Raw genomic sequence first — 25000 nt, 5'->3', positions numbered from 1 at the left:
TTATATATATATATATATAGGAGGGAATGGAGGAAGTTATTCTCAAACTCGAAGCCGAGCTTGAATGCTCGTAACAAAACAAAAAAAAAACTCTGCTAACGGTACCAAGGCTCAGGCTGTAGTGTTCAATTGCAAGTTAGATAAGTCTGCCACTCAGGTACCCTGGAAAGAGGATGTAGAAAGCTGGAACAATCACAAGGTCCCTAGTCCGATATTAAGCTGGTACTCCGTCGATTACTGCGATGAGGGTTCCAGTTGATCCGATCAACAGAATAGCCTCTTCGTGAAATTAACGTGAAAGTGGTTGAGCACTCCACAGACATCGTGAGCTGCATACCTTAACCACTAAGCCACGCGCCTTCGCTGGTCCGATATTAGTTATTTTCCAATCTAGCATCCACGGAGTTCGTACTTCTTTTTATCGATACTGAAAACCAAAATAAAAATCAAAGTGAACTAGGGCAAGAACTGAACTCAGACAGTCGAAATAAATATGTCAGAGAATTTCCTTTCAGCTCTAACAACACTGCCAATTCACCGCTTGATATGGAAGATATTTTTATTCAGTGCTCAGCAACGGAATGATGATATACGAAATGTATCTCTATATGAGTAATTTATTGTATGGCCTTTTCATTGTATATATTTGTACACGGTGCTGTATGTATAACTGTGTCGTGTGCGTGCGCGCGTGTGTGTGCGTGTGTGTGTGTGTGTGTGTTTAGGTGAAGAAAAAAGTGAAGAAAGTAGACGCTGTCGTATTTCTTTTGATTCCTTTACCATACCTCGAAACCTGCAATCTGTTGTCGCTGTTGTAGGAAAGTGAATATATATGATACAGCAAACGAGAGTGGATGCAGTTTGATAAAGCAAACTTCCAGACACAGCAACAGCTGTGAGAAAATCCTGAATCAGTTTTCTGATCCTCTTCTCTCCCTTCCTCTCTCGCGGCAGACATTAAACTAAATGCACATCTGCACATCCACATAGAATGACTGTCTTCAAAGACAATATAAATCATTTATGACGATGATGATGTTGTTGTCGTTGGTGGTGGTGGTTCTGCTGGAGGTGGTGATGATGATAATGATGATGACGACGATAATATAGTTTTTTAAAATATGTGGTTACGTTTAGCTGTTAGGGACCATCGATTCTGCCCCTTCCGGAGTTCTTTAACTATTTACCAATTAACTTCTTATTTCCCTCACATAATATTCCATAATTAAGATGTTTCTAGTAGAAATGCCAATTTTTTAATACATGTGCAGACAATATCTTTCTCCATCTTTTAATAGGAAAAATTATATTTAATAATTGCCATTCCGAACAGTGAATCTCGAAGCAGTAAATCTATAAATAATAGCCTGTAAATATTGCGTTAAAAAGTCTCTTTGGATAGCAAAATGGTTAAATATGCTCGCCGAACACGAATCCACTTGGCAGGCGTTTTGGCCTTGGACCCGTGCAATCCTTTGGTCATTTTAGAATACCTCTGGTCATTTTAGAAACGTTATTGTTACCAGCGAGAATAATTGACGTCATAAGAATATTTTTTTATAAGCTTTCAAGAGAAAGTGAAATGATACTTTTTGGAACAATGGATCTCGAAGCAGTAAAGCTGTAAATGATATCATATATCGTAATAATATCAAATATTGTGCTAGAAATACTTTGGATGGAAAAGTCAGAAGCTAAAAAGTCGACAGCAACCTTCGAATTTCCTATCGAGATTTTCGTGTTATTATTTATATGGCTGTATGTTTGATTCGAGATCCATGCCTATCCCAAAAGAATGACTACTTCAACCATAGTAATTGACAAGTATATATTTTTTAGATTGGGATATATGTAGAGAGAGAGAGAGGGGGGGAGAGAGAGAGAGGGGAGAGAGAGAGAGGGGAGAGAGAGAGAGGGAGAGAGAGAGAGAGAGGGAGAGAGGGAGAGAGGGAGAGAGAGAGAGAGAGGGAGGAATTGGTAGGTAGATAGGTAGGACGACACATACATACATACATACATACATACATATATATATATATATATATATATATATATATATATATGCATACATATAGCTTTTTATGTATATGTGAATAAATATTTATTATTTATATAGGTATATATACGTACATACATACATACAAGCATACATACATACATACACACACTGACACATACATACATACATACATACATACATACATACATACATACATACATACATACATACTTACACATACTGACACATACACACACACACTGACGCATACCTACGCACAATTAAGGAGGTGGTGAACTTTCGCTATTAGCGAAGTGTATTGACTCTGTTATGAGAATAAAAATGTTAGGGAGAAATTAAACACGTAACTTTACTGTTCGCAAAACGATTCTCTCTTACTCCTCCTTCTCTCTCACCTTTCCTCCCTCTTCCTCACTCATTCTCTCAATTTCTCGATTTCACGTTAGGTCAAGATGTACAACAGCAAATGCCAGAGAGGCAGACAACTGTGAAGAGAAGAATGTTGTTTACGGAGAATGAAGACGTTGTAATTAAATTGTATAGAAGTATATCAATGTAATGGAGAAAGTATTTCACGCAATGGAGACATACTTTCAGTAGTCCAGTTTAGTATTAATAATAATAATAATAATAATAATAATAATAATAATAATAATAATAATAATAATAATAAGTTTCGAGAGTATAATACGGCTTAAATTCTATGTGGGAAAACTTTTCTGTTTAAAGTATTTCAGTTTATTCGTGGAGCTTAGTAATAAAAATATCACCATAATCAAATTCAGAATTCGAAGTCAGAATTTAAGTTAAACACTGCATGTATTTTGGTCGATCTTTAACCATCCTACCGCCATTCTTGCGAACTTTTCATAACAATTATAATCATGTTGTTGTTTAGACTCAAGTGAGCTCTCTTCAAGCAGGCCTATGGTCAAAGCGTTTCAACCATGCACATCTCGGTTTCTTGCCAGATAATGTTTTGTTATGTTTTTAAGAAGGATTTTAGTCGAGAGAATTTCGTTGCTTTTTCTAACGAGTAGAATGACTATGAAGAGGCCCTTTTGCTAGAAATGATAACGTGATGGTGGTTCGCCTTGACGAGGAGACAACAACATTATGTAGCATATTTTATATTGTGAGATTGTATTGAGCTGAGTATTTGGCTGGATAATAATATTAAAATAATAATTATTACATAGCTATGTGACTCGTAGGGCTTGTGTGTGTATGTGTGTGTATGTGTGTGTATGTATGTATGTGTGTGTGTGCGTGTGTGTGTGTGTGTGTGTGTGTGTGTGTGTGTGTGTGTGTGTGTGTGTGTGTGTGTGTGTGTGTGTCACTGCTGTTTGACAACTGCTGTTGCTGTGTTTATGTCCCCGTATCATAGCGATTCGGCAAAACAGACCGCCAGAATAAGTATCACGCTAAAAATTTTGCTGTGAAAAGCTTGACTTGTATGCCGGAAGACACGGTATACAGTATATGTATTACACAACTGTGTGACTCAGATGTTTGCATCGAAACTGTATGGTTTGAGTGCGATCCTATTTCGCGGCAACATGGGTGGCTTCAGCCATAGCATTGGGTCGAATAGAGTCCTAGCGTATGGAAGATCATTAGATATTCCATCCCTTTTCTTTGGTCATAGACTTATTCTGACTCCATGTGTAATACTGCGATCTGGACATTTAGTGTCTTTATCAATGTCAGCTCTACTGTAAGCTTTTGGCCCGTGACGTTTGTCTGGGGGTAATATCCTACATTTCTCCCGCCTAGAAAAGGTCATTACTGTTGACCTTCTTCTTCTGACCAAGTTATTGAAAACCAATACTGATTCAAGATGAGATTCATGGACCGGTGTTCGAACAGCCGAATCGTTGACGCTGTTTGTAACGCCATTAAAGTACTGTTTCACTCTCTTCTCAAGCAACAAATGTATTTAGCAATCTTTAAGCGTCGACATTTACTTTATTTCACAATTATAAAATTGCTTCCTTCGTAGCTGACCAAACGCATCCAATTTTACTTTAAATCAACATTTATATTAAAGATAATGTCTTACTTAAAATGGAACTTTTGTAGCACTTCAAGGTCAACTTGTCTATAATGGGAAAATCTTCGTCCGGGAACATCTAATTATTTTTGTTAAAATATCTATTTTCTTTCTTTAAACTAGAGTATAAATTAAGGTATTCTTTTCTCATTCTCAGCTGTAATGTTAAATAATTCCTTTTCTGAAATAGAAAAAAAAAATAATGGTGAAATTGAAAATTCTATAAAGTTGCCAGACGAGAACAGTAAAATAGATAAATTCCTTCTACTCTGACATCATAACTCAGTTTCAAGTACTTTTATTACCTTTAAGACTGTTACATGTACAAGTAAGGTATTTCTTTTCCCCGAAGGGTCTATGATTCTTCTGGTAATCTCACTGATGTATTACCTTTTCAAGAAAATACACTCGAGTAGTTACCTGTCACTCGTCTTTTGACCCATAAAGACTTGAATTGCAATGCTCTAACGACTTTCAACAGTGAATTGAACACAAAATATGATCGACATTTTCGGTTCGATTCATGGGGTGGGGTGTCCGGGTTGGTATTAAGAGCCGTAGGAACTGGCTCTGTTCAGTGTCAAGATTGAAGACAAGGCAGCCGACACTTTGATTTTGAAGTTAGACATTTCGTCGACACAATAAATTGAGTTTCTCTCGAGAATTGATTTGTGAAAAGAAAGTGGAGGAACAAATGTCCAGAGTCACACGATTCTAGAAAGAAAGAAAGAAAGAAAGAAAGAAAGAAAGAAAGAAAGAAAGAAAGAAAGAAAGAAAAAAAGAAAGAAAGTCAGAAAGAAAGAAAGAGAAAACGCTGCACAAATGTAAAGATTTATTTGATTTGTGGGAATTCTGAGTGAAACGACATTTTTTGTTTATAAATAGTTCGCCATATTAGAAAACACTAGTATTAATAATTAACTGTACTAGATGTAGAAACTATAACAGTGTTACTGAAATAGTAGATATAATAGCTTCAGTGTTGTTGGCAATAGATCAGGTGGTAAGTTCCCAGTACACCTGGGCGGCGACACGACGTCTGCCGCAAAAACGATCAAGCCTGTGATACATTCCCTCCAACGAGTGTTCGAGTGATTGTATCTCTCAGCGCCACCATATTACATACGAGAGTGAGTCAAAAAGTAATGCCATTTTGTTTAGCACAGGTATAATTACCAACACAGGAACATGTATCATGCATCAAAATGAAGCTGGTCCTCTACCAGCTCTCCGCCTTGCGTTAAAAATATATTCTTCTCTATTCTTCTTAAGACGGTAGACTACGATGCGAGTGTCATCTGTCTGCTACTTCTCGCAGGTTAGGTGGTTGCAGAAAATTCCCATCGTTGGCGCCGGTGGGCTCACTGGGCGTTGAGAGTTGACGTGCACCATGGCCGTAACGTTCGTGTAAATTATTGCTAGTTGTCACAGTAACAATCTGCACTTGCTCCGTGTTTATGGTGATGATTGAAATCTGAAGAGTGTCTCCGAGAAATGATTTTGGTAATCAAATGTAGGGTTATTTCGTTTTTTACCCGGCAATCAATGTCTATTTAGATAATATCAGTTTTAGAGAGGAAAAAATATACGTTTTATTCATTCGGTTTTTAATGAAAAAATGTTGCTTTTGTGGTTACTAGTCACACGGTCAAAATAAACTATATTTTAATCTTGTGTAAGTCTATTTATAAATTCGATTTCTATGTTGCCAGACCGGAAATAGAAAGAAAGTGCAGATAAAATGCGAAAAGACGACAATCAAAGGAACAAAAACGGAGAAAAATTGAAAGAGGGGCATAGAATGGATGGAGATAGAGAGAAAGAGAGTATGAGGGCGAGGGGAGGATATTGCTATGAGAGTAGTGTGAGTAACATTATTATATTAGAATATCGACAGGTATAATATATATTTATATATAATATATATATATATACATACAATGCATAGATACATATGATACAAATATACATATAGTACATATATATAGCTATATATATATGTGTGTGTGTGTGTGTGTGTGTGTGTGTGTGCGTGTGTGTGTTTGTGCGCGTGCATATATGTGTGTGTGTTTGTATGTGTATACGTACATACAGATAAATAGATAGATAGATAGATAGATAGATAGATAGATAGATAGATAGATACCTCATATTATATAGAGCATATAAGCATACATAGCATTTATATACATATATACATGCATAATATATATATATATATATATATATATATATATATATATATATATATATAAATATATATATATATATATATATATATCATATGTATCAGGTCATCCCATAAGCTCTGTCTGAATCTTGAATAAAGAAAACAAGTGATCAAATGTTATATTTAATTGAAATTTAATCAGACTTCCTTCCATCTATTTACAAGCTTTTTAATCCCAAAGCGAAGAACTCTGAAATGTCAGTTTTGACCTCCTCCTGGCTTGCAAAAGTTATGTCCCCCAAATGATTCTGTAAACTACGAAACAAATGGTAGTCTGAAGGAGCAAGATCGGGAGAATAAGGTGGATGAGGAATTTTTTCCCAACCAAGCTCTTCGATCATCTGTGATGTGATCTTTGCAGTGTGGGGTCGCGCATTGTCCTGATAAAACATCATTCCTTTTCGATTCACTAAGGCGGTTCTTTTTTACTTCAAAGCTTGGTTCAAACTCTCTAAATGCTGACAGTAGACTTGAGCATTGATTGTTGCATCAGGTAGTAACAATTCAAAGTGAATTACTTCTTTGCAATCCCACCAGATAGAGAGAAGAACCTTTTTCCCATGAAGTTCCCTTCTCCGTTTTGGTTGAGCCTTTTCCCTTTTACCAAGCTACTGTTTACGACGTTTAACATTTCGATAGAAGATCCATTTTTCGTCACCATGTTGATGCTTGAAGTCATGTAAAATATATTGAAACTGTAGATATTGGTTTGAAATCTTGGTAGAAAGCGAGTAATTGTGCAAGGTTATTACATCGACCCCAGTGCTCATCTTGTACTAATTTTATCGATCTCCAAAGTATGAAAGGCAAAGTCGACCCCGGCGGCATTTGAACTCAGAACGTAATATAGGAAAAAATGTCGCAAGTATTTTTTATAGCACGATAGTGATTCTAGCAGCTTGCCGCCCTTTTCGAAACCTTTAGACATTATAAGGAGTTTAGTCTTGCACTCTACAACCTGATCAAAAGATATTGTTTTCGTCAGACGCAAACAAACTTCATATAAGTTTTTTCGCAATTCACCAAAAATAATATGTTGAGTCATTTCACATTTATTGAAGTTGGCTATTTTTTAAATCGAACGATATTAGTCATTGTATCTACTGAAGTTTCTCGCAATATAATCAAAATACTAAGTACATATAGTTTACAGTATAGTCGTGTATGATGTGTATGTCATAGCTGTCTAAAATGTATCATTGAGAGCAGTCTATCGCATTCAATGTTTTATGACAGAGACGATGATGTAATATTTCCTCTTACGCTATAAGAGAGAAGGTGGTCGTATGGCTATCTTTGCCATCACTTGTTATTGCAGTTGGTGCGCCAAACAAAATACATTAAACATTTTACGTTCTGAATGCAAATCCTGTTGAGATAGAAGAAAACAGTTCGTCTCTTTGTGTGTTACAATCACATGATAAAAAAAAAAAGATTGTTTGAAAACTCGAATTCTTTCTAGTCCTTTTGTCTGCTAATGAGATAACTTCAATATAATAAATTCTTTATTTGACCATTTATTTATTTATTTATTTATTTATTCATTCATTCATTTATTCTCCTGCCGGGTAGAGAGAACTGGACATTACTGCTTCGAGTCTTGGGTCTTAAAAGGTCAGTTGCCCGGGTTCCAAGCTGTATAAGTGACCGAGATCGCGCTCCCTCTGAACGGGGACCCAGTCCATCACAGGGTTGCTCAATTACAGCCAGATAGTCTGGAACAAAGGGAAATGAAGTGTTTTGCTCAAGAACATAACTCACTGCCTGTTCAATGAATCGAAACCACGTTTTTGCCATCGTGAGTAGAACACTACAGCCAGTAGGCCATGTACCATCACATAAAGAGAACAGAGCTAGCGTTTCATGGATCAACTCCCACCACTCACCACCGGAGTTCAAGAAAGAATGAAAAATCCCCATGAAATACAAAAAAGTAGATGTAGCTTGGCCATGGGTCATCGAATGTGTCCAGTATTTGATGCGGCATATGACAATGATTCACAGCTTCGAATTTGGATTCAATTACGCTTGAGATGCATATAATGGTAGCTAATCAAGCGATGCAGTGTCGTGCTGGTGAGGCGATGTTGCGTAAATGTAATACAGCGCTTCACTTGTGTTAAATATTGAAGGAAGAAATATACAGCATTATAGAGTTTCGAAGAAAAGAGCCAATTAATGACTCTTGCATTCTAAATATACTTTGGTGGCAGTAATCGTTCATTTTTCATTGTTTCCTTAATCTATATATCTCATTAATTGTTACTTGGCCTCTAGACATAGTTCAATACATTAGCTGTGAAAATGAAAATAAACAAAAGTATGATGTAAAAATACATTTATCGCACGCGGTGGTATAAATAATTCAGTAATACAAATAGGTTTATTTGTATTATCTAAACCATATGTGTGCGTGCGTGTGTACATGCAAATGTATAGCGCATGCACATATACGTATATATACATATATATATATATATATATATATATATATATATATATATATATATATATATATATATATATATATATATATATATATATATATATATATATATACAACAACAACAATATGTACATGCATACACTAGAATCTACAAACGTACAACACACCAACACACACATACATACAATTCTATCAACTTTTACTCTCTTTTTCAACGTACATACAAACATAAACATACGGAAACACATACATATAACTGTATCTACACACGCACATACACACACAGACGTGCACACACACACACACTCACATACCATACTTTCCATATCAATTTTCTCTCCCTCCATTCTCGTGCGATCTCTCTCTATATGTAGAACAGGTTTCTTCCAGTTCGCATTTACCATGCCCACCCACAAGGCTAGTCGGTCCGGGGCTCAATTCTCCACACAGGAGAATTGAGCCAGAGCGAACCGGTTGGGAAGCAAGCTCCTTATCGTACAGATACACCCGCACTTTAAATTTAAATTACGCTGAGGAAGATACAAAAGATCGGAACATATCTAGACAGATGAAAATAATAAGACATTAAATAAACAAATAAAGTCGCCTTAAAAACTTTTATAAACTAAATTAATTGTAGAGAAACCTTAAGAAAAATTGAGTTTCGTTCTATAAAACAGGTGACTAAAAACAGATGTCTTGACAACAACCGAATTTCAACGTCGATCTGAATTAGGCCTTCTCTCGTTGTGTGCAGACATGTTTTGTGGGTATCTTTAACCACAAGCAAGTAGCTTGTGAACTAGAAATGAGAAATTATAGAAACAAAGTACAGATGCAGATGGGATATTTCTCTCCTTTGTCTCTGAAGTTAAAAAGACAAGATATGGCCCATATACCTACATACATACATACATACATACATATATATATATATATATATATATATATATATATATATATATATATATATATATATATATATATATATATATATATATATATATATGTGTGTGTGTATGTATGTATATTGTATGTATATATAAGAGTAAGGCACACCTTTATAAATATCGTGACTGTGGAGTTGAAGTTAATTATCTGGCATAATAGTTGTTCGTTGCTCACTGCTTACCTGCCATTAAATGGTATTTAAGTCACAAATGAAGCACAAACAGAACAGGATAGAAGAGAGAAATAAGAATCACGCGAAAAAAGATACTGATTGCATATTCAGAGAAATAATTAATGTTAACAAATTATTTTCGCAAGAAACAAGAGAAAAGCATTTTAATTGAAAATGAATTGCAAAATTAATTATTTGATAATTTTAATTTTTTTTCTCTTCTTCGTAGAATATAATTATAATTATATTTAAAGGTTTATAATTATTTATAAGTTTCTTTTTGCTTCCTTACGAAAAATTTATTTTGTTTGTTTCTTATTTTTTCTTTTATATTTATCTTTTTCATTGTATCGTTTTGTTTTCTTTTCCATTTTTCTTTAATTCAGGATTACGTTTGTTTTTTATCTTATTTTTAATTCTATTTTCTCTTGGTGGATTTAATTGCATATGATATTATTAAATGAAATTATTGATTTCCATTATAATTTTTATTTCGTTATTTAATTATTTGATATTATTTAGATATTATTTTGTTACTCTTTTACCATTCTCAGACTTCAAAGAAAGGAATGTCTTCTTTTTATTCTGGATGTTCCTTTTGTCATATTCTCATTAAAATCTTTATACACGCACACACACACACGTGTATATAATATGTAAGCATGCAACGACATGAATACATCTAATGAATGGCTTTGTTAAGAACAATGACCATGAAATACGCAAGGGTGTTTATACCCGAGAGCAAAATGTCATAATTTAACAGTCAGGCCAGTATTTAAAGGTCAATCATTGGTCTTCGTAGCATAATTTTCTGTGATAAAGAATTTCCTGTTATCATTCTCACATATTCGCAACGTTGCCAGGACAATTTACATAGATTCTTGTGAATATTTTCTTGTTAACGATATCTGGCTTCAAGAAAGCTTTCATTGATCAGACCTATGATTAAAAACATTCCTTCCTTGACCATCCAGGTTCATTATGAATCCAACAACATAGTGGCTGATGTGCAGACAGGTGGAAACAAGGTAGGGTGGAGTGCGGGGTTGTGCTGAACTTTTGATAAACAAAACTGTCTGAAGTAAAAAGCAAGACGTAGAAGCCTTGCGATGGTATGACTTTGCTTACAGGAAAGAATTCGACTCTGTTCCTCTCTCGTGGCTACTGAAGTGTCTCTATTTCGCAATTTACCTGCTACCTTAATTGTTGCTATTGAGAGACTCACAAAGACCTGGGCAACAATTTTCACATGGCTGAGAGCGGACTCTCGTACGGACTCTCCGCTTATCCCGCATCACATTACAAACATTTCAAAGGGAATATTCCAAGGAGATAGTCTTTCTGTAATTCTGTTCAGTTTAGCGTTAAATTCATTATCATTCTTGCAACAAAAAATCAAATGGCTACATGCTAGGATCAGTAACTGCTAGAATCACCAATGTAATTCGTAATTTCTTTGTGAATGACCCAAAGATTTATGCGGAAAACATCAAGAATGCCAAACATTTTCAGCTGATATAAGAATGAAATTCGGCCAACAGAAAAGTTCACATTTGACTGTTGAACGTGAAAAATCGGTCTCTCATACATCAAACCTGTGCATCAACGGTCTCACTATCTCTCATGTTCCTCACAAAGAATGCTGCAAATATTTAGGTATTGATGAAAGCATATCATTGAAAGGTGCTGTGGATAAAGATAAGGTAACCCGAAAATATTACACCAGATTTAGAAAAAGATGACAGTCGGAACTCTCATCATACTACAACATAATATCCTGCAATGCATTTTCAATACCTATGCAGTGTGTGTGTGTGTGTGTGTGTGTGTGTGTGTGTGTGTGTGTGTGTGTGCGTGTGTAATATGACCAGTATACAATGGGAAGACCATAAGCCAGATGAACACTCGATACAAAATTCTATACAGTGTATATTTTGAGAGTGAGGTGTATGAAGGGAAAGATAGTCCTTTTCACGGGTTCAGATATATATATAAAGGAAAAAAATGGGACAAGAACGCAAAACATCTAGACAGTTTGATGGTACGAAAAAGGGACAACAAAACATCCAGACAGATGATACAAAAAGGGACAAGAAAAAACAAGGACGAGTCATTCGGAGTTTTCTTTCCTCAGTCGAGTTCCAGATTATCTTTGCAATTTCGGCTGCTTATACTCGAGACTGCTCCAATCTGGCCAGCCCAAGCAGCAATTTAAGCGGTGAGGTTCATTGTACATGATTCGTGATTGGTATGTTGTTCTTGCAAAGTTAGTGATAATGAAAACTGCCGTGTAGTTGAATTTTGAAAGAATTTTCTCTAAAAAGACTGTTTTATCTGAAATGTTGTGACACAGGTATAAATAAATAAAAAGGAAGCATACACGTTTCGGGATACTCGGCTCTGTTAGAATGGTATGCTGCTGATGAGGATCGTTTCAGGCATCCACTTAGTTCTTTTTTGAGAGACGGGAGTGAAGCACGTGCTGCCAGGAATAGCTAACACACAACTAGGGTGGTGAAGCAAACACAAAAGAAGTGGGTGGCTGGTAATGTAATGACAGCGATATTTGTGCTGTAAATAGTCTCGTGATGAAAACGAAAACGAATGTAACTGCAAAACATGAACAAACACCAGCAATATAAGCATAACCAGTAACAAGAGCAGTTGCACCAACGGTGATATTAGCAGCAACTGCTAGGAGCAACAGAACAATAAGAGCATAACAACGGTAAGGACAGCAGCGGCGGCGGCGGCGCAGTCCAAGTATTTGTAAACTAATGTTTAACTTTTAGTATTTGCCTCAATGCCCGTCACACTCCAGCGCAAATGTCTAGGGGATTTTGGTTTATATCCAAATATTAAAACTTTCCCCACGCAAAAGCAAAAAATATCAGCTTATCAGCTTGCACTTGTATGAACATAACTTGGAACTGTTCCAGCACATACACACAGGAGCTCTATATACGTGTGTGTACACGTGTGGATAATGTATATATTATATATGTGTATATATATAAACTCTTTTGAATAGATACACACACACACACACACATACACACACACACATATATATACGTATGTATATATTTATATATAATTTTATGAATACAGATTTATATATATATATATATATATATATATATACATGCATGTATATATAATGTAATATATTATTATATATAACTATATAGTATGGCTAATGTATGTATGTATATATGTATGTATATATATATATACCTGTATTCACAAATATATACATATGTACATATATACATACAAACATAAGCACACACATATACATGTATATATACATACACACACACACTTATTATTGTGTTTATCAATCTAGTTATTTATAATAGCCATTTGGCTATCTTCCGGCTGTTGGGTGATGATGTATACAAAAGACTTTTTTCTTTTATTTTCATATTTTGTTTTGTTGTGTTGGGCGGAGAAAATGTCGTTTGAATGAGAAATTAAATCGTGGTCATTAAGGTGAAAGACCCTTTGGCGAAGATAATCAACTCACCTCCACCACAACCACGAACCCATTGCTCTCTCGCGGCGAGTAAGTAAATCTGGTGTGAGAAACACACGTGAAAAAGTTAGGAATTCTGCTAGGGTTGTCTGGTGAATTTCAAGTTGAGGGAATAAAGCGACACACTAAGAATTTGCGGATAAACGAAAATAAAACTCGAGCGAAGGAGACAGATATGTTCGATTGTGATAGATACCATGGTTAGAAAATACGAGCGACAGAGGTAGACAAACAGTCAAAGGAAAAATAATGCTGGTTGTACAACAAGGTTGCCGAAAGACTAGGTCACGAACCAGTGTCTGCCACTTAATCCCCGAAAGGATGAAAGCCAAAGTCGACCTCGGCCGAATTTGAACTCAGAACGTAACGACAGACAGAATACCGCTAAGCATTTCGTCCGGCGTGCTAACGCTTCTGTCAGCTCACCGCCATAATAAATATAAATATTGGGGCTTTATACCCTTTTCTAGCCAATTTGTATTAGTGCATTTTTAAGAACATTAAGTTAGGTTTATACAGACGCACTAGTTTTTGTTGAGATTGATTAAATTACCTATCACATGAGTTATTTAATATTTACTGAGCCCCGTATCATGATTAATTGAGTTTTGCTTGGAAATTGTATCGCATGTCCAATCACGCTGCGCCGCATAATATATTTCAAACTACTGATGCTGTATGTGTCCTAGAGCCTCTTTTTCTCCATAAAATCATGTGACAAATTATTTACGAATCAGAGGAGTAAGAGCTATCATTGAGTCTAGTTTGAAGATCCTGCTGTCCAGAAGAGGATCGATATATAGCGGGGCCCATGCAGCCAATGACGATCCAAGCTGAATTATCAAAATGAGAGATGAACAACAACCTACAGAACTTGTAATGCTTCTTGCTTTGATCCACTGTTCCACTTTAGGAAGGAATACAGTCCCGTTTTTATTTTAAAGACAGTCTCTTTTGTTATTTATACAAACTAAAACGCAAAGTATATTATACACTGATATACACGATTCATTAGTAAAAACCGGGAGACTTCCTCGTAAAACCTTCAAAAATCAGCGAATCATTACTAAAGCGAAAAACGAAGTAACACGTTTAAATCCTACAATAAAAGAAATAGAATTTAAAAACGTAGAAATGAATAGACGACCAAAAACATATCTCGTATATTGACTAGGAAACCCATTTAATATCAAAGCATTTGAATTTATACTCAACTAGCGCTATTTCCTATTCAATTGACGTCAACAGATTATACATACCCATTCAGCTATTCAGCATATATATCGATCAATGAATATCGATCAATCTAGTGTTCTCCATCAAACCACATTAAGCCCCCCCGTTCATATTCTCGTCCCCTGAACGCTTGCACGTGACGACAAAGAAATTTGAGTATATTTGTTTTCGTACAAATAAATCTATAATATATATTTGGTATTCTTCCTCTCATTTAGGAAATCCTGCATAGATATAGAAATACGCATACCTAAGACAGTAGAATAAGGTTGGAGAGTAATTTGGCTGTTATTTCTGCAATATGATGGGGGTACACCGTGGGCAAGTTGTCTCGTTGGCTGTGACAGTAATACTGCATTTAAATGAGAAGTGGATAGTATTTCTCTTAGGTGCAGATATAATTTAGATGCCCTCCCTCCCTCTGTTTCTCCGACTCTCTCTCTCTCTCTTTGTCTCTTTCTATCCTCTCACTCTCTCCCTCTCTTGTTCGCTCTTACAAACATACATACATAAAGAAACTAATACAATATGATGTGAAGACATTTTGGTTGCTGTACCTCTCAGATCAAAATAAGTGGTAGAGGTTTTGTCGATGCTTCTAACATATATAAATGTATTGGAGAAGGTGTGATTCGAGGATGGTCTGGCAGGTCTCCGTCGTTAACTCATACGTTCATAAGGCAGTAAAAAAACTTTACGGGAGATGTAGCTACTATTTCTAACAGGTCAAGTTACCACATAGAGATGTAATTTACGCGTTCATATATCCAGTCATACATACGCACATATGTATGTATGTATGTATGTATGTATGTATGTATGTATGTATGTATGTATGTACGTATGTATGTATGTATGTATGTATGTATGTATGTATGTATGTATGTACGTATGTATGTAGGATAGTTCCTTGAATCGTACGGACTCTCCGCTTATCCCGCATCACATTCGCTGAGTTCGTCATGTCATCGGTTTTGATCTATTTTCCGTAACTGCTATGTATGTTTTGGTGAATTACTACCCAGTACACGTTTCCAGCACATACCACAAATCAATTCCATGAAGCCACACTGGAAATCTTCAGTTCCATGAAGCCACACAGGAACAACTTGCAATTAATAAAATGGGAATGGAGCTCTATAACCATGAAAATCAGTCTGCAGTTTCAGAAAAATTAAATCGTCCTTCAAATAGAGAAACGTAATGCCCGAAAATTGCAAGTTGTTGAGATCCCAAAGATGATCTCACTGGCACTTTCTATAGTGATACTATAATTTCAAATCCGATCGGGTCAACTGTGAATGAGGACACACCTAGAAACCTGCACAAGTTATTAATATACACACAGTTCAATCAGCCTTGTCCAATCACTGCTGCTTTTAATGTTCAAATGTCGGCTCATTTACAACTGGATTAAAACTCGAGTTTTAAAAACGTGCAAAGGACAGATCTGTACTTCATAAAGTCTTCGACTAAATCCGTGCTACATTTTTCTTTTAAAATGTGGGCCCTGGACACAAACACCGACATACCAAATACAGACAAATCATTGTGCAGTGAGAAAATAGAAAGGCAGACAATCGAATAGATGGCTGCCATATTTGTGTATGTGCTTTTGCGTGTGTACATGTGGAAGGTACGTCGAGAAAAGGATGAGACAGATAAAAACATACATAGCTACGAGTGATTTGAATTATAAGTCTCAATTACACACTCCGATTTGCTTAAACGATTGAACTGAGACAACAGAACAAAAAGTATTCACAAGCAACGAAATCGGTTCGTCTATGATACAATATTTAGTTGGCGGAAACAAAGCATTAGAACAAACACCTCATTCATTTGTTTCTTTTGATACATAGAGAGTGTGATATTTTATCCTGTCATTTACCAAAACAGATATCAGCCGAAACGTTGTGTTAACAACAAACAAGATGAAGACAAATATCCGCCAAATGTAAATAATGTACATAATTCCTCATCTCTTAAATATAGAACTGTGTTGCAGAGAAAGATGTTTTGTATACTTTGGTAATCTTATTTGCAAAGAGTCTTGTGAGTGTTGCAGTGTCTCAGTTTGTAAATGTTGTGGGTATGTAATGATGCAACTCGGACAGGTTGTCTCCCTTACAACTTAATAGTCTGACAATAAATATACCTGCAATATTTTCGACTGATACAGTACAACCGCATTCACTTACAGCGCTATTTCTAAGAGCATCTGAAAGATTTCATGCATATTTTATATGAGTGCTAAATAATTTACAAGAACATCGTATAAAGTGGAATATAAGAGATTGACTGGAACACTACTAGAAAACACTTTTTAACTTTAGCCTAAAACAACTGTGACGGATAGCTTGAGGAAAATAAAAGGACTCCCCTTTTATGCAGACATTTGACAATTAGTTTGCCGTTATAAAGAGAATATATTATTATTTAATGCAAGCAAGCTCAGAATGTTAATTTTTACCATTTAATCTAAACATCATTTTAACCATTCACAGATGCTATCTACACAAGACTCTATGCACAGCTTGGCTTTGCCTGTCACCCTTCAGCTGACAGTGAAATAAGCACCTATCAAGTACTGGAGCAGATCTTAAAGATGTAATCTCTCCGCTGTTCCTTACCAGCCATTTAGATGTAGAAGGCGGCGGGCTGGCAGAATCGTTAGCGCGCCGGGTGAAATGCTCACCGGTATTTCGTCTGCCGTTACGTTCTGAGTTCAAATTCCGCCGAGGTCGACTTTGCCTTTCATTCTTTCGGGGTCGATTTAATAACTACCAGTTACGCACTGGGATCGATGTAATCGACTGAATCCCTTTGTTTGTCCTCTCTGTGTTTACCCCCATATGGGCAATAAAGAAAAAATATATATATATATATATACATATATACGTATGTTTGTATGTATGTATGTATGTATGTATGTATATAGCAAGAGGAAAAAGAGAGAATAATGCAAAAAATGGTACCAATACAAGCGAGATTATATTTTGAGGATCATTGTCGTTGCTGCTGTATATTGTCCTTGTTTAGCTCTAAGTCAGATCTAATCCTCCAAACCAATGTTGGCATACGTTCCAATTGCGAATCACCGAAGTTTTTGGATATAGAACAAAACTTAATCAACACATCCTTCCATCTTTCAGACAGTAGTATATGATTTTACGGAGGTGTAATTGCTATTAGTAGCAAGTTGGGCAACTACGCATACACTCACTCGTTGGCATATTGGATAAGAGACCCTACCATCACCGAGATGTGTTTAATTATCTTGTTTGAGGATGATACGGTGGAGTGTTTCTTGGTGCGGAAAGATTTTTTTTTTCTAGTTATGTATTTTCTTCTCAAATTACACAGAGAGTTGTAAAGATATGCTCCATATTAATAATCATTGTTTTTCTTTTAGGCAATTCCTGAAAAATACAGTTATTTACTGTCTAAACTAAGTGTATGTAATCAGCTATTTTTCCCGGTATGCATATGAATATATGTATGTATGTATGTGTATATATATATATATATATACATATATATATATATATATATATATATATATATATATATATATATATATATATATATATATATATATATATATATATATATATATATAAATATGTGTGTATGTTTGTGTGTGCGTGTATCTACGTATCCATGTTTGTATATATATACGTTTGGTAGAACAAATAGGAAAAATAGAACAAAATGTGCACACACGCACACACTTATATATATATATCAATAAAATATATATTCGTTTGTATGAACGTGTGCGCTTATAGATAGATAAATAGGGAAGGAGAGAGGGGGAGAGAAAGCAACAAAGGAATTGTGGGAGAAAAATGCAGGAAAATGTAGATATGTGTTGAAGTACTTGTTCACATGTCTAAACTTTCCCGCCTATGTGTGTGTGTCTGTAGGATTGTGTATGACGTATTGTATCTGTACCTGTACGTGCCTGATTATGTGTCTATGGATGCTAGTGTGCATGGAATGTGAGACAGTGAGTCCATTTAGATAATGGATGATATGTTCCTTGTTTTCCGTTTAGCCACCGGGTAACAGTTAAGTGAATTACTTATTTACACAAATAATCATTAATGTGAAGTAACATTCGTATAATATATACTTACACACACGCGCACACACACTCGCTCACACAAGTATATATACATATGCACACACATATATAGGCATATATCATTTACATATATATATATATATATATATATATATATATATATATATAAATATATATATATATATATATATATATATATATATATATATATATATATATATATGAGTGTGTACTGTTGTATGTACACAGAAGCATACACACAAACATACGCTGATACAAGCATATACTCATGTATATATATGTGTGCGTGTGTATGTGTGTGTATGGGTGTGTATGTATGTATATGTGTATGCATATATATATATGAATATATATGTATATGTGTGTGTATATATATATATATATATATATATATATATATATATATATATATATATATATATGTATGGATGGATGGATGGATGGATGGATGGTTGGTTGGATGTTCACAGACATATTCACGTGTACACATACATATATAATGTACATATGCATATACCTTTATCTCGCCATTTGTCTTTTCCTCTCCCTCTCTCTCCTTATACATTACATACATAATTTTATATGCAAATATATATCTGCATGTACACCAATATGTGTATCGATATATTTTACATGGTTCCACTCTATGTAAAACACAGTGCATATATGCTCTGTAATTACTGCTTGTTATTAAATAAACTATTTAGCAAGTTCAATTTTTCAATTGTTTAAACTAAATTTTAATGGCAAATTTTCATTCTTTTGTTTTTTTTGAAAATTTCACTTAGTTTTAAATAAAAACATATTTGAAAACAGGGTCAACTAAATTACGTTTATTTTTTAAAAAATAGAAAGCCATTCCTTTCAGCGAAAGAATTTTGCTGACACATATATACGCATGTAGACATATATACATACATATAGATATGTATATATATATATATATATATATATATATATATATAAACGGGCATATATGTATATATATGTATGCATCGTAGATGTATATTTGTCTCTATTCCTTTCTCTCTCTCTCTCTCTCTCTCTCTCTCTCTCTCTCTCTCTTCTCTCTCTCTCTCTCTCTCTCTCTAGATAGATAGATAGATAGATAGATAGATAGAAAGATAGATAGATAGATATGTTTACCTACATATACATTTATTTATCTATTGTACCATTAATCTCTTTAGAATATTTTTTTCCCATGATTAATGAAGAATTCTCCTCTGAGCAACACGGGAGTTAGCCTTTTTATCCGCCCAATTTTTTCTGTCGTGAATACGATGTATAATCACTCTTATAGAGAACGCTATAAAGGGTCTGTAAACGAAGTTTGTAGATCTGAATAAGGTAGCATAACTTTAAAAGACCTGGATTCAAACGATTTGAGCTGAATCCAAAGTAGAATAAAATCGCATAGTTTACATTCTATCAATTTAAAAAACTTTATTTCATTCTGCTGCACGGGCTCGGGGATCAGTGTTGTATACGTAGACAGAGAGGTTCAAGTGCATACCGTAACGCATTGTAAGATCGGCAGCAATGCGTCACGGTATGCACTTGAACCTCTCTCTCTACGTATACAACAGTGAGCCCTGAGCCCGTGCAGCAGAATGAAATAAAGTTTTTATAAATTGATAGAACGTAATCTATGCGATTTTATTCTACGATTTCTAACATAAGTTTTCGAAAATCATCGAAAGGATGAACAAATTTTCTTCTTTGCAATGTCAGAAACAAATCAAAACACCCAATATTGATCTACATAACAATGCTTATAGTTGTTTATAATAAACAAGATTTTTAACTTTGGCAAAAGGACAAAACTATCGTTTGTATCAACTCCATACTAACAAGTGCTTATTTTATCGACACCGAAGAAAAAATAAAGACAGTATTCGGGACCTATCAATATTTGAACTCAGTGCATAAAGGGACTTGTATTTAATATATCACGTTGACTGTTCAATTGTTTCTGTCAACCCATTGATCGTAACATTCCTATTTAACCGTTACGTTTTGTATTATATTGTAGGCTTTAAGGTTATTAAAGAAAGAAAGGTGACGTATTGGTAGGCACGTTACAACTTTGAGCGAAATATCTCGAGATAATTCGTTTCGGTCCTTTATGTTCTGTGTTCAGGCCCCACTGAAGTTAAATTTGCCTTTCATCGCTTTAGAGTAGATAAAATAAATTACCAGTTAAGTACTAGATCGATTCAATTAACTGTTCGCCGCCGTCAAAGGCTATATCTAAATTATAAACCATTATTAATGGCAATGAAGGGGGCGAACAGGTGCGTCGGATAAGATGCTTAGTGACACTTCGTCCAGCTCTTAACGAGCTAAGCTCAAATCTTACAGAGATCAACTTTGCTTTTCATCCTTCCAGCTCAACGTTCTGAATTCAAATTCCAACGAGGTCGTCTTTGCCTGTCATCCTTTCGGGGCCGATAAACTTATCACCAGTCGAGCCCTGGGGTAGGTGTAATTTACAAGCTACCCCGCCACACCGCATCTTCTTCGAAAATTGCTGGTCTTGTAGCTAGAGTAGAAAGAATTCCAGTAGTATAAACATATTCTTTCTCCGTCCCGAACATTTGCAGCACAACCGAGTACAATTCTTTGTGTCCATACAGAGTTTTGCTTTGTTTTCATGTTTCCCTTTGTTCTGGTTTGAAAATATTCTGCGTTGTGTCTGCTGCAATGTTTGGTCTGATTATTTTCTGAATGTTGTGTCAGTAAGCGCGCCCCTGTCTGTCTGTGTGTGCGCGCGTGTGTTTGTGTGTACAGTGTATCTGCTGCATTAAATGTATATGCATGTATCAGTGCGCGCATGCGTGGACGTTTTATCTGTCGTATTTATCAAGATTAATGAGTTCTGGCCGATAAGTTATCAGCAAATTTTCATCATGTATATTTAATATTATCAGAAAACTATCCAACTGCTAACAAATCAGTATGGAATAAATCAATGGCGCAGACGTTCCATTCTCCCTGACAATCTTCCAATCAATACACTGACCGGGAGATGCTTTAGTTGTTGTTGTTGTTGTTGTTGTTGTTGCTGTGGTTGTTTTGCCATTATTATTTCAACCTAACTTTTCCGTTTTTCGATATTATTTCGGTCATGATAATTTAAAGCCATGAATAATTAGATGCTTTAAAAAAATTAACTGCTGAGGGTAGATGATACGATAACATCATTGAAAAACTAGTGACGCCTCCTTCAAATATATTTCTATCTATTAAGACACACGAATACATACACATCCTCAGATATATATATATATATATATATATATATATATATATATATATATATTTATTTATTTATTTATTTATTTAATTATTTATTTATTTAATTATTTATTTATTTATGTGTTTCAGCCAAGTGGCTGCGGGATGTATGTGTCTGTGAGCGTTTGTAACTCTGTGTTTAAATCCCAACCAAAGCAAACTAATATTTAAAACGGAATGTATTCATAAGCGTTGTCTTTTCCTCTGTGTGTGCGTGCGTGCGTGCGTGCGTGCGTGCGTGCATATGTATTCGCATGTACTAACGCGTATCAACTTTAAATGTTTTCTCTTTATTTTTCAGTTAACACCCAAAAGAGTCAAAACTAAGTACAGCAAAACACATCAAAAAGTGAAAAAAAAACTCGAAATAAGCGAAAATTCAAATTTCGAAAAGAAAAACTCCCCAAGAAGCTCGCCAACCCGCAAAGAAACCTCCCAAAATCGGATATCATTGAAGGACTAAAGCACCCAGTCATTAACGCGGGGATTAAATGAAAAAATGCTATCACGCAAAGCGCAAGCGGAGAGAGGAGTATACATTTAGAGGTGTCATATCGATATTCCGGTAAGTAGAAGTCTGTCTCAATATTTCTCAATAGTGTATTTATGTGTGAGATGTAGAGATGTCTCCATTTCAATATCGCGTGAAGAGTCGGACAATACCTTAGGAAATTCTTTAAAGGGAAAAATTAATCAATGAGCAGATAATTCAACGAATGATCATAATACAAGTGGATTCTATTCTTAGCGTATACAAAAACACACAAACTCAAGCCAGGTTCCTTACCAAACAGGCTTGGGTTGGTTGCCAATTTAGCTAGCAACAGCTTGACGATGTGACAAACAGCATGCATAAATACATACATACATACATAAATACTGAGTTTCTCAGCAACGGAGTTTTGTTTGGTAGGTTTTTTTCTTTTCCAGGTTATTTCAACGAATGTGACATCGAAAGTTTAGTGTTTCTCCCATTTCAGGATGAAGTTAAATTCGGAACATTTTCCCATTATGCACCGTTTTGGGTATTTATACCCCAAAACCCCGAATATCTCAATAACTACTCTTTCTATTTACGTGAAACTTGTTTCATTCCGTTCATATTAACATTTCAGGGTAAAGTTAATTCATAGTATTTCCCCATTATGCTTCTGTTTGGATGGATAACATTGCAAATAAGCAAGATTCAAACTGACTTTAATGTATATAAGGGGGAATAGACAGAGAGATTTTATTCTTTACAAAAACTCTTGAAGAGAAACCGTGTGATGAGACAGAATATTGTTATATTTTGTGAGGGTTTTATTTTTCTTAACTAAATGAAAAATAAAGACCTCGGTAGCTCTCTTATCCGTTTTTTGTTTTTTATTGATTTCCTAAAATCTTAACTTGTTTCCATGAGACCATTCGTTTGGCCTGGTCATTATGTACTTCTGGTGGTGAGTCTGTTCGTGTAGATATATGTATGTATGCATCAGTATTTATGAATGGGTCTGTTGTCAAGTTCGTGTGTGAGGTGCGTGTGATAAAGGTGTGTGCATGCGTGTAAGTGTGTGTGTGCTTAATTGTGGTGAAGCTGCGTATGTATGTGATGGACGCCAGTATATATATATATATATATATATGCGCCTATATGCGTATGTAGGTGTGCTTTTATCGATATATTTATTTTCTTATACTTCAGTTCAATAGAGCTTTCATTGTTGTTATTTATCTTTCTGTCAACTGTATTGGGGTTAATTCAGTTTACAGAGGCGTCGGAAGTAGGTAATGGCTGACAGTGCCCGGTAGGTGTCATTTTGTAGGTAGTGGTGAGGGTGGGGCGGAGATGGTATGTCTTAATCTACTTGTTTCAACACCTCTTTTGCTTTTTTATAGCTTTATTCTTTCAATGAAGATGGTATCCACACACACACACGGCCATTTATTTGTTTCCGGTGCTACTAGAAGCTGAATTAAACCTCTAATGTATGTAACAGACTTACAGACAGCGACAATAACATTGAAACTAAAAAGAAAATTAAAATCAAATAAAAATATCATAAAACGAAGGCAAAGTTCAGACGCATACACACACGCAACACAAAGACGTATACACGCATACACACAGCGAAGCCATAGATATAAATATAATTACATATATATCCACATAGAAACATAGGCTCAAAATTATAACAGCCATGCTCACCATCACGGCCGTTACTATCAACATCCACTTCACCTACACACACACACACATCAATCTTCAAGAGAACGTAGCATTCACAAAAGAGTCTTTGAAAAGACTACAGACGTGTAACGAAACTCTTTCACAAATCAATCAATGTAATACACGTGGGTGTTTTTTTTATTGGCAAAATGTCCTTCGAAAACAAATCGGCTTGCATACATGAGTGTGTGTGCGTCTGTGTATATATGCTTGTGTGTGTATATATATATATATATATATATATATATATATATATATATATATATATATATATATATATATATACATATATATATATACTCTTTTACTTGTTTCAGTCATTTGACTGTGGCCATGCTGGACCACCGCCTTTAGTCAAGCAAATCGACCCCAGGACTTATTCTTTGTAAGCCTAGTACTTATTCTATCGGCCTCTCTTGCCGAACCGCTAAGCTACGGGGACGTAAACACACGTTGTTGTTGTTGTTGTTGTTACCCCGTCCGTGAACGTGTATCCTGTACTCAAGTTTTCAGAAAAATATTACCTCAGCGAGTTCACTAAAGAATCGCTTTGAGGCGTTATATATTCTGAGACGCGGGAGTATTCCTGTAGCAGATAGGTCACATGCAGCCTAAACGTGTTACACGCTCACTCCATATACGAGTGGACTACAGCACATTTCCATCTATGTGTAACTGAAGTAGTATTTATCACAAATGAATGACCTCAGGGAATAAATAACGACAAAGTG

The 25000-nt window shown here is 35.2% G+C and overlaps 1 protein-coding gene across 2 annotated transcripts in view; it reads left to right on the top strand.

Moving 5' to 3' along the window:
• Nucleotides 1-25000, top strand: part of LOC106881302 (glycine receptor subunit alpha-1) — a 243433-nt gene that overhangs the window by 106002 nt on the left and 112431 nt on the right. For both annotated transcript variants that reach the window (XM_014931637.3, XM_089361973.1), the window contains exon 3: nucleotides 22362-22625. The gene's annotated coding sequence lies outside the window, so the exon portion shown is untranslated. The remainder of the gene's footprint in view (nucleotides 1-22361; nucleotides 22626-25000) is intronic.

The sequence above is a fragment of the Octopus bimaculoides genome, chromosome 13 (genome assembly GCF_046866305.1).
Source record: "Octopus bimaculoides isolate indiv1 chromosome 13, ASM4686630v1, whole genome shotgun sequence".
Lineage (NCBI taxonomy): Eukaryota > Metazoa > Mollusca > Cephalopoda > Octopoda > Octopodidae > Octopus > Octopus bimaculoides.
Note: the sequence above shows the minus strand (reverse complement) of the source record. Positions and strands in the feature narration are given on the sequence as shown.